Source organism: Anser brachyrhynchus (genome assembly GCF_964034855.1).
Source record: "Anser brachyrhynchus genome assembly, chromosome: Z".
NCBI classification, from domain to species: Eukaryota; Metazoa; Chordata; class Aves; order Anseriformes; family Anatidae; genus Anser; species Anser brachyrhynchus.
The window spans coordinates 6,764,660-6,778,904 of NC_137697.1; the positions used below are offsets into that span (position 1 = coordinate 6,764,660).

General features: G+C 44.7%; 1 protein-coding gene across 2 annotated transcripts in view; it reads right to left on the minus strand.

Annotated features, from left to right (window-relative positions):
- The window catches only part of CCBE1 (collagen and calcium binding EGF domains 1), a 95,795-nt gene that overhangs the window by 25,362 nt on the left and 56,188 nt on the right, over positions 1–14,245 (minus strand). The window lies entirely within an intron of this gene.

Genomic DNA, 14,245 nt, shown 5'->3' on the forward strand with positions numbered 1-14,245 from the left:
AGTTAACGTGAGTTTTGGAGGAAAAAGAAAAAAGTATGTTTTACAGATTCACAGTTTTGTGTGATTTGTGCTGAAATATCTGCAATACTGAGAAACCACCCATTCAGTCTTATCTTTTAATTCAGTAACTGACGTAGAAGAGTGCTAAAGCCATGGCAGTCAATGACACAACACTCCCCGCGACAATCCTCAGCCATCACAAATCATCATTATGTTGGATATAAATCAACTGTCAGTTGCAACTGACCACTTAAAACAAACAATGCATTACTCCAAACTATGTAAAAACAAACTTTGGCTCCATATTTTATCCACTTCCAAAGATTAGCTGGAATATAAATTATGCCTAATGAAGGTTGAACATCTGAAGAGGAAGCCTCGCTTTGTTATGCAAACAGTGGTCCCTCATTAGACTTTTCTCCAAACACTGCTGTGAAGTTTTATCTGAAAGACAAACAAATGCAGGAGGAATGGGTTCAAAGGTGCATCGGGGAGGCTGCTCATACGCTGCGAGCCACGCCGAAGGCTTTCCAAGTGCACATTCATCTCCTTCTGTCTGCAGAAGAGGGGAGGCTGATAACGGCTTGCCCGTAGCTGCTCTCTGGGGGCAGACACAGCCCAGCCTGAGAGGGGAGATGGGAGAGGAGAGGAAGGGCATCCCCACCGTGAGATGCTGGGCTGTGGGGCTGTGCCAGACAGAACCAAACAAAGAAGAGGGGAACAGAAGCTTTCACCATTTCTTTTCTTCTCCCACCTGATTTCCAGGCTTAGCCCCCTAAAAAGCCCTGAAGCAGCTTGGGCAGCACAGGCAAAGCTCAGAGCACACAGCCTGCTCCTGGGGAAGGGCTCACCCTTGGGTGCCTTGCAGAGCCACCCCTCTCCTCTTAAATCGCCCAGCTTTTGGGTTGGCTTTCTTGTGCCTAAATTAAGGTTTTACGTCTTCCTGGATTCTTTTGGTAGCCAGACAGCTTGCCCCATTCAAACCTCCCTGCCACATCTTGCCTGCCTACAACACGTGCTGAAAGAGCAAGCACGTGGCTCCTTGTACCCCATGGCAGGAGGGAAGTCCCCGCGCAGTCAGTCCCCATGCACCTGAGGGACAGCAGGTGATTTTGGGAAAGCAGCAGCACCCAGGAGCCTGCCACATGCTGAGCTGTGGCCATGAAATTAGCTTCCCAAAGTGCAGACTTGAACAGGGGCTCACTCTAGGCAAGGCAACTGGAAAAATCATGCTGTCCTAGCAAACGTCCAACTCTTTACAAAATCACTAGCCTCAATGGCATCTTGTGGGCATGAATTCCACAGGGAATGAGATGTTCTTGAGAAATTATTTCCTTGTTTTGAGCCTCCCTTTCAATTTTATTCAATTTTTCCATGATTAACTGGTAAGGAGACCTGGAAATATTTTCTCCAGCTACCTGAAGATTTCTCCACTTGATGAAAGCCTTAAATCACACCAAAAGAAGTGGTACAGAGGACGGATGCCCTGCCCTCAGACTCACACTCCAGAAACCAATTCCCTATGACACTTGGTTCCCACCTCACGGTTGTGGATCTCTTTTAGTGCAGTCCACACTCACCAGCAAGCTTCAGCCATCAGCATGATTTTGGCAGGGAAACTGCCACTTTAGGGTTAACGCACAGGAAATACAATATGCCAGTACTGGTTTCCCCAAACATTACATTGCAACCCTGGGACTCTTGCATGCTTTCCACATTCCCGAGGAGAAATCTGTCAAAATGATGGACACACAAGCTGATCATTAGCAAAGGCATTTTAATAGCAATACTCATTTTCAGACATCCAGCTGCAGGTTGACATGTCTAATCAACGTTGCACAGCAGCGATCTCGTTATACATAATGAGAGGAAAGGGGGGGGGGGGTCCCTACCGATAATTTTAGCTACTGAATAACTTTCAGCTCAACAGTTGCTGCACAGCCGTACGTGTGAGCATGCAGCAAACACCAAAAAACAGGCAGCTGGGCAAGAAGCTCAACCTCTAAAATCTGGATCCACAGGGAAATTAAATCGATTCATTAACATTGGGTCTGGTTTCCAAAAGAAGAAGCTTTTGGCCGATGTATCTGTTACAGCTTTTAAGAGGGTGCTTCAGCTGCTAGAAATAGGAGAGCGGCCCAGCAACTTTTGATTTAGGGTCAAGCATGTGATACCAATAAACAACCCTGTGGCAGGCTTTTGTGGCCTGTTGCCTTACAGGCTGGGAGGGGAGCTGACCTTTCTGCGTGTCCCCTCCCCGTGCCCAGCACACAGCGATGCACCGGCACGGCCCCCCCCAAGCCCCGGGTAGCCGCTTGATAGCATCGCCCCAGACAGGCAGGACGAAAGGCAAGATGCAAAGAATGTGGCTTCATTAAGCCACAACTTTATTAAGTTAGCTTATCTGGGAGCTATCAGCAGCGCGGGCCAGGACTCCTTCCCATAATTGTTCCCACCTGGCGCAGGGCTGCCGCCACCCCCAGCCCAGCTCCGGGTCTGAGCCAGGACACCGGTGGCTCTGAGCTGGGAAAGTTGGGCTGTGGGAGATAGACAGGGGAGTCTCTGGGTCCTGCAACAGCCGGAGTGCCTTGGAAATGCAAATAATAGCGGGATAGTGAATTAAAGTGAGAATTAACCTTTGTCTGCCGGCAGTAACGTGGCAGCGACTTGGCAGGTGACAAACGGAGCTTTGCGATGCGTTATACAGGTTTTTGTTAACTTCAGCAGAAAGGGCAACTCCTAAGCTTTATCACAATAATCATGTTGTAAAAGATACATGATGGCCATGTAAAGACCGAAAAAATGGGAAGGGGAAACGTGAAGGGAAGGGCAGAGAAGGAAAAACCCAATGTTTTATATTGGCTTCAAATGAACATAATAAGTCAAGGAGTCTCTTGCTACAGATGTCAAAAGCAGAAACAGGAGAGTCCGCTCTAGGAAATATTTGTCTCCTAGGAGCAAAGCAGACACAGAAATCCCTATGCCAAGACAGAAAGTGAATTACTACAATAAAATATTATCCTTACTTTTTCCTTACGACACGGAACCTTTGGGGTGGCTCCACCCAGACAAAAGCAATTCGGGCAGAGGTGCAGTGAGATGTCTTCCCTGGAAGATGCAGCAGCTCAGTAGGTGGTCAGGCAGGTCAAATCCATTCTGTCTGACATAATATTTCTGACCTACCAATGTCAGAAGAGTTGCAGCTTAGGGGCCATAAGAGCTGCTTAACTCTTATGAGAAAATAATGATAATACAGTCAAGCTGTCATTGCAAAAAACTCTCCTATCTTCATCTCTTATGTTTCAGAACTGTGTCAAAAAAGCAAACCAAAAGTGAGAAAGCCTGCACCATGAGAATCAAGTGCCAGCATAGGGTTTGATATTTCATTAAAAAAGTGAATCCAGAAAATATTCAGCATCCAACTGTCAGAACCCAGAGAACATCATTTATTGCCTGACAATATTTCCATTTGGTGCTGGCGGTTACAAAGACAGGCCAACTGATGAAAAGCCAACACTTCTCCTGACAAACATATTTAATCAGAAATCCAATTTCCTATTGGGAAAAGCTAGAAAAAAAAAATAATGTAACTTTTACGGACACAATGTTATAACGTGAACTCAGAAGAACTGGGGCCATATCTTGAAGTCCTGAGTCAGCAAAGGCTGAGGCACGGCCGTGTTTAATTGCACAATGCAGACTTTGTTGGAGTGGCTTCTTGTTGTGTCTGCCTGGTGTTCCTCTTTGATCATCCTGACTTTCAGAAATACACAGCACAGCCAAAATGCAAATAGAAAATACAGCAATTAACCTCCAAAAGTGGTCAGCTATCCAAGCAAGCCAAGAAGGTACCTTAAAAAAAATATTTCTTTTTTTTTTTTTTTTTTCATATTCTATGTAAAATTCAAATGTGGGCCAGGTCTGTCTGCCAAAACACGCACAGACAAAGCCCATCTGCAGTGCAGTTGCATTTAGGCAGTAGTAGCTCAGTAGTTACATGCAGTTTTGTCGTAATTTACACACAGAGAGCAGATTTATTGCAAGATGGTGTAAAACTGAAGCAACACGCTTTATTTTTGTTTGCCTTTCCGTGGGATGCATACCGAAATCTTGAGTAAGAGAGGATGGCCTCGCTGCAGACGCTCACTCAGCATACACTTTGCCATGATTTCCAGACTTAGTCCTGTTTCACCGTTTTGTAAAGAGATGATTTATGTTCACCCTGGGTGTGACACAAGGGTCAAGGCCAGCTCTAGCCCTTCCAGTCACCGTCCCAGCTGTGAGTGAATAACACAGCGTACGGTGAAGGTTTTGCATTGCCTACCAGGTGCAGCAGCACCTAGGACCACAGTAGATATATGTGCACTGCTTTATTTCTCTTAACTGACTGAATAAAGCAGGATCTGACCGAACAGCCACAGAGACCCACTTGCACCAGCAATGCTGGAGCTCAGACCTCTGACAGTAAATCACTGCAGCCACTTGTTTTTTCTGAAGGTCAGATTTTCAGTAACTGCCTGAGTGTAAGTCATGTTTCTCATCAGCTTCCTCAGTCAAATAACTTTACTCATATATTACTGTTTTCTTTTTCTTAAAAAACAACAACAACTACAAAAATAACAACCCCACAGTCCTGCTATCTGCTTTTATTTTTTTGCTCAGATCTGGTTATTAAGACAGATACTAGAAATGAAGTCTCATTCCAGTTACTGCTTTTGGGAAGTCTTTGATCAGATTCACAATTCCTGAGCTCCTCTGCCGTGAGCAGAAGCCAGGGACCAGCTCCTCCTCTGGCAAACACTGAACTGCTCTGGGGAACCGTGCCAGGCCTTGCCCAAGGAGGCTCTGGCTGATGCTCTCGGATGCTCTCAGACATGCTCCTCGGCTGCTCCTTGTTGTAAGGTATTGTTAACAGACTCCTCTCCCAGCTGCTCCAAGTCCTGTTTCATGTCATCTTTTTGATGGTCAGGGGGAGTTTTATGGTGATAGGGTGATTTGCAGCCCCTGCAGAGCATGCCATGTGTGAACGCGTGGAGCACGTTCCTCTATCAAGGAGAAAAAAAGACTTGAAGAGGTGCAAGAAACCCTGCACCACCAGGGGGGTATCAGTGGGGCTTGGAGAGGCTGCGTGAAACCCGAGACTGCACAAAAAGCAAAACATCACAGCTTTGGGGAATTTAACCACCAAAACGGCCTGTCCTACGTCCTTCTTGTGGCAGTCCCTGGGCCTCTGTCCCCCCGTCACAGAGCATTATGCTGGGGTTGGTGCTTTTGTTAAGTAAATTTGGTGCCAGGAGGTGTCCAAACCAAGTCTGGGCTGGCAGACCCCCTCCCTGAACACATCTCCATGGTGTCAGCAGATCAGCAGTCCCCAGAGATCACTGCATTTGGGCTATTTTAGGACTTTGGGGATGCAGGAGAAAGGGTAGGGATACGAAAACTCTGCAGGCAGCCCCACAAGAAGAGCACTGCTCGTGAGCTTCTGCTCACCAGAGAGGGAAGGAGCAAAAAAAAAAAACCAAAACAAAACAACAAAAAAACAAACCAACAAGCATTTGGGGCTCTTCTGGGCAGAATACAGACTTACGGAGATGTCTCCTGCAAACCTTCCTTCCAATTTGTCTCAAAAGAAAAAGGTTGTGTTGGGGATTCCACTTCAAACCAGTGGACTGAGGCTTCAAATTTTGGTGGAAGTCATAATGCTGTGCCCCAGGGACAGGACTAACATTGCCGAGTGTTGCTGAACCAGCACCTTGGTGCCACAAACCCCTGACCTAAGCACTGAACAACGCACAGCATGGACCAGCCAGCACTGCTGGCAACCAGCAATTACCCTACAGCTGCTGGAAAAGCCATTTGGTGGATATTTTACATGCATGTGAACATCATCCTCAAAATCACATAGTGATTTGTTCTCTTCTGTCTTGGATTTTTCTTTCTCTCTTTTTTCTTTTTTTTTGTTCCCCTAATGCAAGGGAATGTTCATGTGGTTTATCGCTACACAGCACGTCAAAAATAGCAGAATGATTAAATAAAAGACTTTTGATGTTTCTCATCTGCTTAGACTCAGCTTTATATACATGCTGTCAGCTTTGTCTTGCTCTCTTTTCTTAAAAATTTCTTTTATTTTCTGGCATTCTACCAAGAAAATGATTTTGTTTGGTTTCTCAGGTGAAGTTGGCATGGATTTTACAGAATCAAATTGATGTTTGACAGGTGTGAAATTTGATGGGAAGAAAAAAAAAAGAATTTTATAAAAAGATGGCACTGTTTGCATTTGCTGCATAATCAAGTGAACTGGAAAAGTACAATGCATCCTCATTAATATGTTTGAATTTATAAAAACACATAGTTTTCTACACCTTGATTAAAACAATCTAAAATTTGGCTCTGTGTTTTACAGTAACTCACTGCTTTGAGATATAAAGGAAAAAAAAAAAGCAAGCACAAAGGCTTTTTTTTTTTTTTTTCCATCACCTCTGACTTCCAACCAGAGGACTGTTGGCCAAATTTCCTTCCAGGTCCATAAATAGCGTGTCCCACTGACGGCACACGCTCAGTGATGGATCTGCACAAAGGTGAGCCAGAGTACAGGATGCATTGCAGCACATCTGTCCTGCCCCTCAGATTTTTAAGCTTCCATGGCTCTTCATTCTGTGGCTCCAATTCCCGACCAAATATCCATGTGAGATAGACAGAGAGAGAGAATTTCCTTCAGAAAGGAAGGCAGAGCCAGCGCCGTGCCGCAGGAGCTGCGCTGGCTGGCTGCTGGGCTCTTGCTCTGTCACTGGAGTCAAACAGCAATAAATTGCTGGCAGGCGCTCAGCCTGGCTGAGTGCAGTCCAACCCAGCCTCATTTATATAGCATCTTTCATCAACGGGATCATGAAAACGCTGCATAAGCAATGCCTAATAAACTCCTTTTGATAAACAATGGAAGGCAAGCGCCTTCTACACACGCACACACAGAAAAGCTCATCGTAGAAACTATGCAAGGAAGAAGATTTCTAAAGCTAGGTCTCCATACAGGACATAAATCCCAACCAACCTCTGGAGACAAGCTAGTAACTAGGCCTACGTTCACTCAGGGGTGAGCTGCTGCCGAAGGGCCTGATCCTGATTCTGCAGAAATCCCTGGCAGCTTTGCCACAAACACGAACCAGGTGGGAAACGGGCTCATCGACCAAGATTCAGGATAATGCTTAGGCACGTGCTCAGCTCTGAGGGTGGGCTATAATATCACTCTTATGAAGAACATTTGTAGACAATCACTCGTGGTATAAAGTTAACCAATTCTGGATGACATTTGTTGCTGCAGACAGATGCTAACCTCTTTCTGATTTTGGTGGGTCCAGGATTTGACTGAAGTCTGCTCCCCCATAGATCCACCTATACCCACAGACGAACACAGATATAGCCCAGGCTTTTCATGTGAAGCATTAAAAATACGTATCTTAGAAACAGTAATTTGATTTCAATCATAAAAAGAAGATCTGTGATCGTTTCTGAAATCCAGCTCTGTAAAGAAAGTGAGCAAATAATTTCATCCTGTGATTTAAAGAGTCTGGAACTGGGAAGAGCCAGACACAAAGCCATCAGCTTTTAGGAAAGTCAAATACCATGGAAAATAATTTAAGACGCAGCTCCGAACATCTCGTTCTCTACACTGGGTACCCACAATGTTGAGATGATGCCAACAGAGTGTGGGTGTGAAGATGATGGCCATGTTTGGATGCCATCTCTGCCTCTCTGGTGTGGATACCTCATACAGAAATGACAGCTCTCACCATGCAGGAGTGGAGGGTGAGGTGGGCTCGTCCCAGATCACGGGGAAAAACAAAGAAACTAAGGGTCACCTCAGCAAGACAGATGTCTTGTGTTTGCAACCTCCAGCCTGGACAGGGCCATTTGAACAAGACGACATTGCACAAGCCTGTCCCTGACTCGCACTATTGGCTTCTTCATGGTGCACAGGAGAACCAAACCCAACATTTCACCCAATGCTCGGTTGTCGTTCCCTTTCATCCTCCTGGTGATGAAAGCAAAACTGAACAAAGAGCACATCACCGCTGGTCATGGTGCTCTGAAACCACCCACTGATACTGGCAGCACTGCAGATGAGCAAAAAACAGAAGCAGATAAAAGCACAACTGGGAGGTAACAACTCCTCCACGTATTCCCCAACAAAAGTATTGTATCCAGCAGGGAAAGGCATGGCGTTGCAGAGGCTCTGAGATGGGATGCCACCCCTCTGGTTCCCACGCATCACTTGTTCTGGTCCAAAACCTCATGGGCAAATTTTCTCCATTCTGATATCTGAGATACGTTCAAGCCTGTGTCACCATCACACTGCATTGGGAGCTTTTCCTCTGATAACCTCAATGCCTGAAAGTTAAGGGGCAATAAAATTCCACTTCTCTGCTTTCATCAAAGCCAAAAAGCTGATGAATCAAATGGCTGCGATCCAAAAGCCTGTCTCGCCTCCTCAACAATAAACACTTTTAAAAGGAAATCACAGTAATTAGCCACCACCTTGCTATTTCCATGCAAGAAAAAGGTTGCAAGGCATTTCCTGGACATTCTCTATCCCATCTACAGATGAAGGGTATTAAATGGCTCCTATCTTTAAAGCATGTGCCTTATAAGAGTGCAAAAAGCATAGCCATCTAATTTTATGTATTATGAATCACACAAGAGTGCTTAACAGCCACTTATACTAAAGGATTTTTATCCTTCCAGTTCTGGCTTGGAGTCACAGGGCATGACCCTGCTTCAGTGCAGCCATGGGGATTTTTCAAGTCAAGGCTTCAGCCATCCTATAATCAGCAGATAGAAATCATAGGAAAACAAACAAACAAACAAAACAAATCAAAACCAACCAACAAACAAACAACAACCAAACAAAACAATACATAATTTTGGAATAACAGATTTACAACATAATTTTGGTTGCAAGGGCCCTTTGGAAATCATCCGATCCAAGTGCGTCTGGCAGCAGAGTGAGCAGCTCAGAGACTCATCCAGATGCGCTCTGAACGTCTTCTTACATGGAGATTGTCCCACTTCTCTGGGACTCTCTTCCAGTGCCTAACCACTCACTGTGTATTTTCCTCCTTTATATTGACTTAAAATGTCCCTTGCTGCACCCGCAGTGCTTGTCTCACGTCCTTTAGCTGTGCACCTCTGATAAAGGTCTGGCTTTGTCTTCTCTTCATTAGCTCTTCATTAGGTAGCTGGACATGCCAATTAAATTCACCCCAGAGCTCCCTTTTTTCCAGACGGAGCCTCTGCAGCTCCCAGGGGCTCCTCTCTAGCATAATCTGCTCCAGCCCCTGAGCATCTGAGCTCTGTTTGCTGGTAAGCGTGCAAAACTGTAGGCAACCAAACCAAAGAGTATCACTAGCAGACATTTATTATATCTGCTAATAAATATATATATTTAAAACAGATTAGATAATTGGAAAACAAATGGAAGGAAGGACAGAAGGACAGAAGGACGGAAGGACGGAAGGACGGAAGGACGGAAGGAAGGAAGGAAGGAAGGAAGGAAGGAAGGAAGGAAGGAAGGAAGGAAGGAAGGAAGTGATTTGCTAAATTGCAATGCAATTGCAGCTTTGGTCTCCTCTCATTGTTTTCTTCCCCCCTTTCCCTCCATTTTCACCATAAAATTTTAAAAGGAGAAAAACTGAAAAAAAAAAAGCAGTAAATCTTGAATGAAATACAAAGCTATTTGTCATGACAATAATTTCAAACAAAAGAGCTGGCCAACTCTGATCGCTATCTAAGCAATAAGACCAAGTCAAAATTGTGCTTCTAATATATTTTCAACATCAATAGCAGCAATGGAATTAACTTCTTAATGTAAGGCTTTGGAAATCTCTACAAAGACACTAAAAAAGATATTATTTCAAGAGCGTTTTACTGATCCAGATGTTTCTCTCCTTTTCCCCTCTCTTTTATTGTTCCCAGAGAAGACCCTGTAAAAGCTGAAACTGCTTATTAAGTATACAGACTTAATGAATTGGACAAGGAAAGAAATAATTCTTAACATAACATGTTCACAAGCCAGATCCATGTCTATTGTCCACAGATATGATAGCAAAATACTCTATGTATACAGAGCAGTCTCCGTTAGGGCAGAATCTGTCTCCATGAACCGCTTCCAGCACACAGAAAAGATTTGTTTCTAAAAGGATACAGCATGAAAGTTTGCTGAATTATGCAGTGATGCTGCACCGCGGCCCCAGCGCCAAGAATTATTTTTAGAGGCACACATCTGCAGGTTATTTTTTGCAGGGGAGCGTGGATGGAGTAAATCCTGAAACAATTTGCTAAGCAGACAAGCATTACTGGAGCGAGCTGTTATTTATATGGTGTCACGAGAACGCTTGGTATCTGCTGTGGCTGCCGCTGGGACGCGGTGCCGGGGTCGGCGCTGGTCTCCCCGCCTGGAGAGCTCAGATCCTGCAGTCCGTGGATGATGGAAAGTTCACGAAGCAGCGTTTTTGATGTGGCAGTTTGGTTAGCTCCTCCATTAGAAATGGCAGGCTTAGGAATGCAATCTGGCACTTCTTCCTGCCAACAGAGGGGCTGCAGGGTCCAAAGCATGGAGCGCACCAGACCTGCTGTACCCTCCAAACGACAGCGCATCCTGCTCTTCTTTAATTCGTGGGCAAGTGGGTGGCATGAGGCCATTTTTAAAAATAAATGCAAAGTTTCCAGAAACTTGTTCACAGCGCAGTGTCCCACACATGGCTCAGCTTGCAAACCAGATGGAGCCTGAACATGGTGTCAATTGCCCATCAGCCACATACTAATTGCATGAGCAACCGCGCCGCGTCCTAACCAAGCAAACCGCAGCCCAAGCCCAGTGGAGAGTCTACTTGCCTAATTTAACTGCATTGACACCAGCTTCTGCTTCTCCCCTTGCATTCCCCATCCTGACACTGGAAGATGATTTTACCCCCGAATAACCTACTGATGTTGAACCCAAGGTTTTTGTGATGAAACACTATCAAATCCATTCGCACTCTGGTGCTTGAGGGTGCAGCCACCCGCTCTGCCTGCTTGCTGTTTGCATGCTCAGCAGGTTGCAACTATGCAGCCATGCTGAAACCATGCTCCAGTTGCAGCCTTCTCTCTGATCCACTGCCCCCAAAATGGGGATGGGCTCTGCTTCCATGTGTGATGCCTGGATGGCTTGAGATGGGAGCAAGAGGCACTTTTCTACGGCCAGTTATGGAACATGCAGAGCAAATGGGTGGAATGAGCCCAAGGAAGAGTGGAGCTGCAGTGCGACAGCCCTTGCTGCTGGAACAGAGACCTGAAGGTGAAAAAAAAACACCTCTGGGAGACAAAGAGGGAAGGTTACAAACCCAAACCTGGCCTTTCTTCAGCCAGCCAGTGAAAATGTCTTGTGCTGGTGGGGATTACTTCTGATGAAAGCATGGGGGGGGTCTCGAGTGTGCTGACTTCTGGGAAGAAGCTTGCATAACTTCTCACACTTGATGCTGGAAAACAACAAGCAAACCCCATCCCTCCCATCTTTAAAAATATCAAATCCATTGCTCATCTAAAACAGACCTTCCCTGTGAAAGGAAAATTGCACAGTCAGGGTCTGTGATGTTGGCAAGCTTGTGCAGCCTGGGAAGAAAAAGGCAGCTTTAGCTGGGTTAGCCCCTTAGTCAGAAAAAACAAGGCACAAGAACTTGGCCCATAGTACAGCTGGTACCAAACGCATTTGCTTCACCTGGAAAACATTTTTTTTATTGCTTGATAAGCTTTAGTCTCACTTCACCTATTAAGAAATACGTATTTACATGTAAAGAAGTAGAGCATGGCTTTCTCCTACAATTTGTATAATCTTAGTATTCTGTTGAGGCCTTTGCAAAGTAGCAAGCAATGCTTCTAGCTGTCATTTTGGTTTTATTGGTGCAAAAACAAAAAACCTTTTGTTGTTGTTGTTGTCTTGCCATATTGTGTAATTAGACTTGTGCTAATTGGGTATCACCATTGAAATATAGTCATGTTTTCAGATAATAGTGCCTGCAGGCATGTCTAATTTGTACTAATCCTCCCTGTCTTAAACAAATGCAAGCCAGGGCTGAATCTGCTGGAGCTGATGGATCAATTCCAGTCCCAGGCAAAAAAGTGCTGAGATCACTGGAGGGACTCTGGCATTTGAAGCGTACATACAGGCTCAGAATTTGGACTCAGAAGGGAATAAATAAATAAATAAATAAATAAATAAATAAATAAATAAATATGTGCAACCAGAGCAAGATCAGGATGAGAGTTCCTGACCAATTTAACCCATCATTGTGCGTTAACCTCCTTACCAACCCAATTGTGGCACTCAGTGGTTTCATCCATTGCAGGATCTTTTCAGCTCACACACAAATGTTTGTTTTCTTCTGGATATTGGTTTTGGCTCTGTCTGCCTTATTTCTGTGAGCCATGACGAAGGTAAGCATACCGCTGGGTGTCAGCTTTAAGACACGCTTGCTGCCAGCCCTATGCATGTCTCCTTGTGGGAGCCCAGCACTCGCCATAGCTCCCCCCTGGGCTTTCAGCACGTTGACACAAGGACAGTTTTTTTTTTGTTGTTGTTTTTGTTTTTTTTTTTTTTGGTAGGCTAAATGTGGTGCACGTGGACAAAACCACTACCGTGAGTGCAGCTGAGGCGTTATGGTGTGAATGTCTCACTACCCTGACGTCTGCCAATAAACCTGACAAACTTGAGGTTACTAGCACAAAGGCTATAGGACATCTCCAGCCATGCCCCTCTCCTCAGGAGGTCCAAGCACCACTGGGTGCATGGACAGGCGAGTACTCATCCAGCTTGCTATGCATGCTGTAGGTACGTCCTGATTTCATGAGGAGCTTCCCAGGCTGCCACACACCTCAACATGTCTCATCTGCCTTGGCCACCTCAACTGCATTGGCAACAACCTATGGTCAACTATGGTATTAAAGACTTCTTTATCTGAGATTAATTACGGGGGAAGTATCAAATAGCTCAGGCTCTTGAAATCTCTTTTCCAAATGAAACGAGTGACAGCACTAAGAGATTTTTGCAGCAAGAAAACTATGGCTGTGGCCTTGGCAGAGTCACTGCTCACAAGCAGTGGCAGATGCTACACTTATGGACTGCCCAGGATGAATCACAACCCTGATGATAGACAAGAGTCATCACCTTCATCTAAAACAAGCAACTGGGTAAAGTTTGGGTGATTTATTTCTATTAATTCATGGTCTTCTGACATGTTTCACACTGTGACCACCATTACTAAACTTTCAGACATTTTCAGCTTGATGCTTTACTTTAATAAGTGTAATGTAGACTGACTGCTAAGGAATTCTAGAAGATAAGGGAGTAGCAGTGTACTTTTTTCTGTCTGGCTTGTCCTGACCAGTGTGACCTTGGCAACAGTCACTTCGGCTCTCCCTGAGTTAATAGCTCTCCCTAAAAACACGTTGTCTCCAAAAAGTGACACCTCATGTGAACACATCAGCATTGAGTTTGTGCTACCCTTCGGAGACAATGTTAAATATACATCTGAGGCTAAAACAGTATCAGCAAAGATGGTGTTAGCACTGCAAGACTCCTCTTCCTCTCAGAACACACAATTTGCATCGATTGGTACTGCTGCTAAATTCCCACCGATTTATCTCCATCTGATACCTGTGTGATATCTTTGATCCACTCCACAGTTCACACCAGTAAATACACTTATATGGAGGTAACGTTTTATGAAGAGTAAGAGAAACGATTTGTTCTGTTTCCTACCCTGTTCACAAGTTGGTTTTTATTCCCAAAGCACTCAAAGGAAGACATTTTATTCCCAAAGCACTCAACATTTTTACAGCCTGAGATATCAATCTGATTCTGCAAAGTTGTTTGAAAGTGTTATATTATATCTGGCACGCTAATATATTTGGAATAAAGGTTTGTGGTGTAAAGCAGACTCCCCCAGACATATACACGGAGGGCCTCATACTCCAAACTGAAATGAATATCACCACATTCCTCAAGAAATTGCACCTCTTCGTTTGGGTTTTCCCCCCCTTTTCCACCTAATGAAGTGCTTGTTCATCACTGTTACAACCTGATGGGCACAGTGTGTATTGCATTCTCACCATCTGCATCATTTACATTCCTAAACATGGAATCTCAGCCAGATGTCTGACTTATCTCCAAGGCTCTGACTCCAGGCATATGGTTTTTATTTAAATGAATCACAAC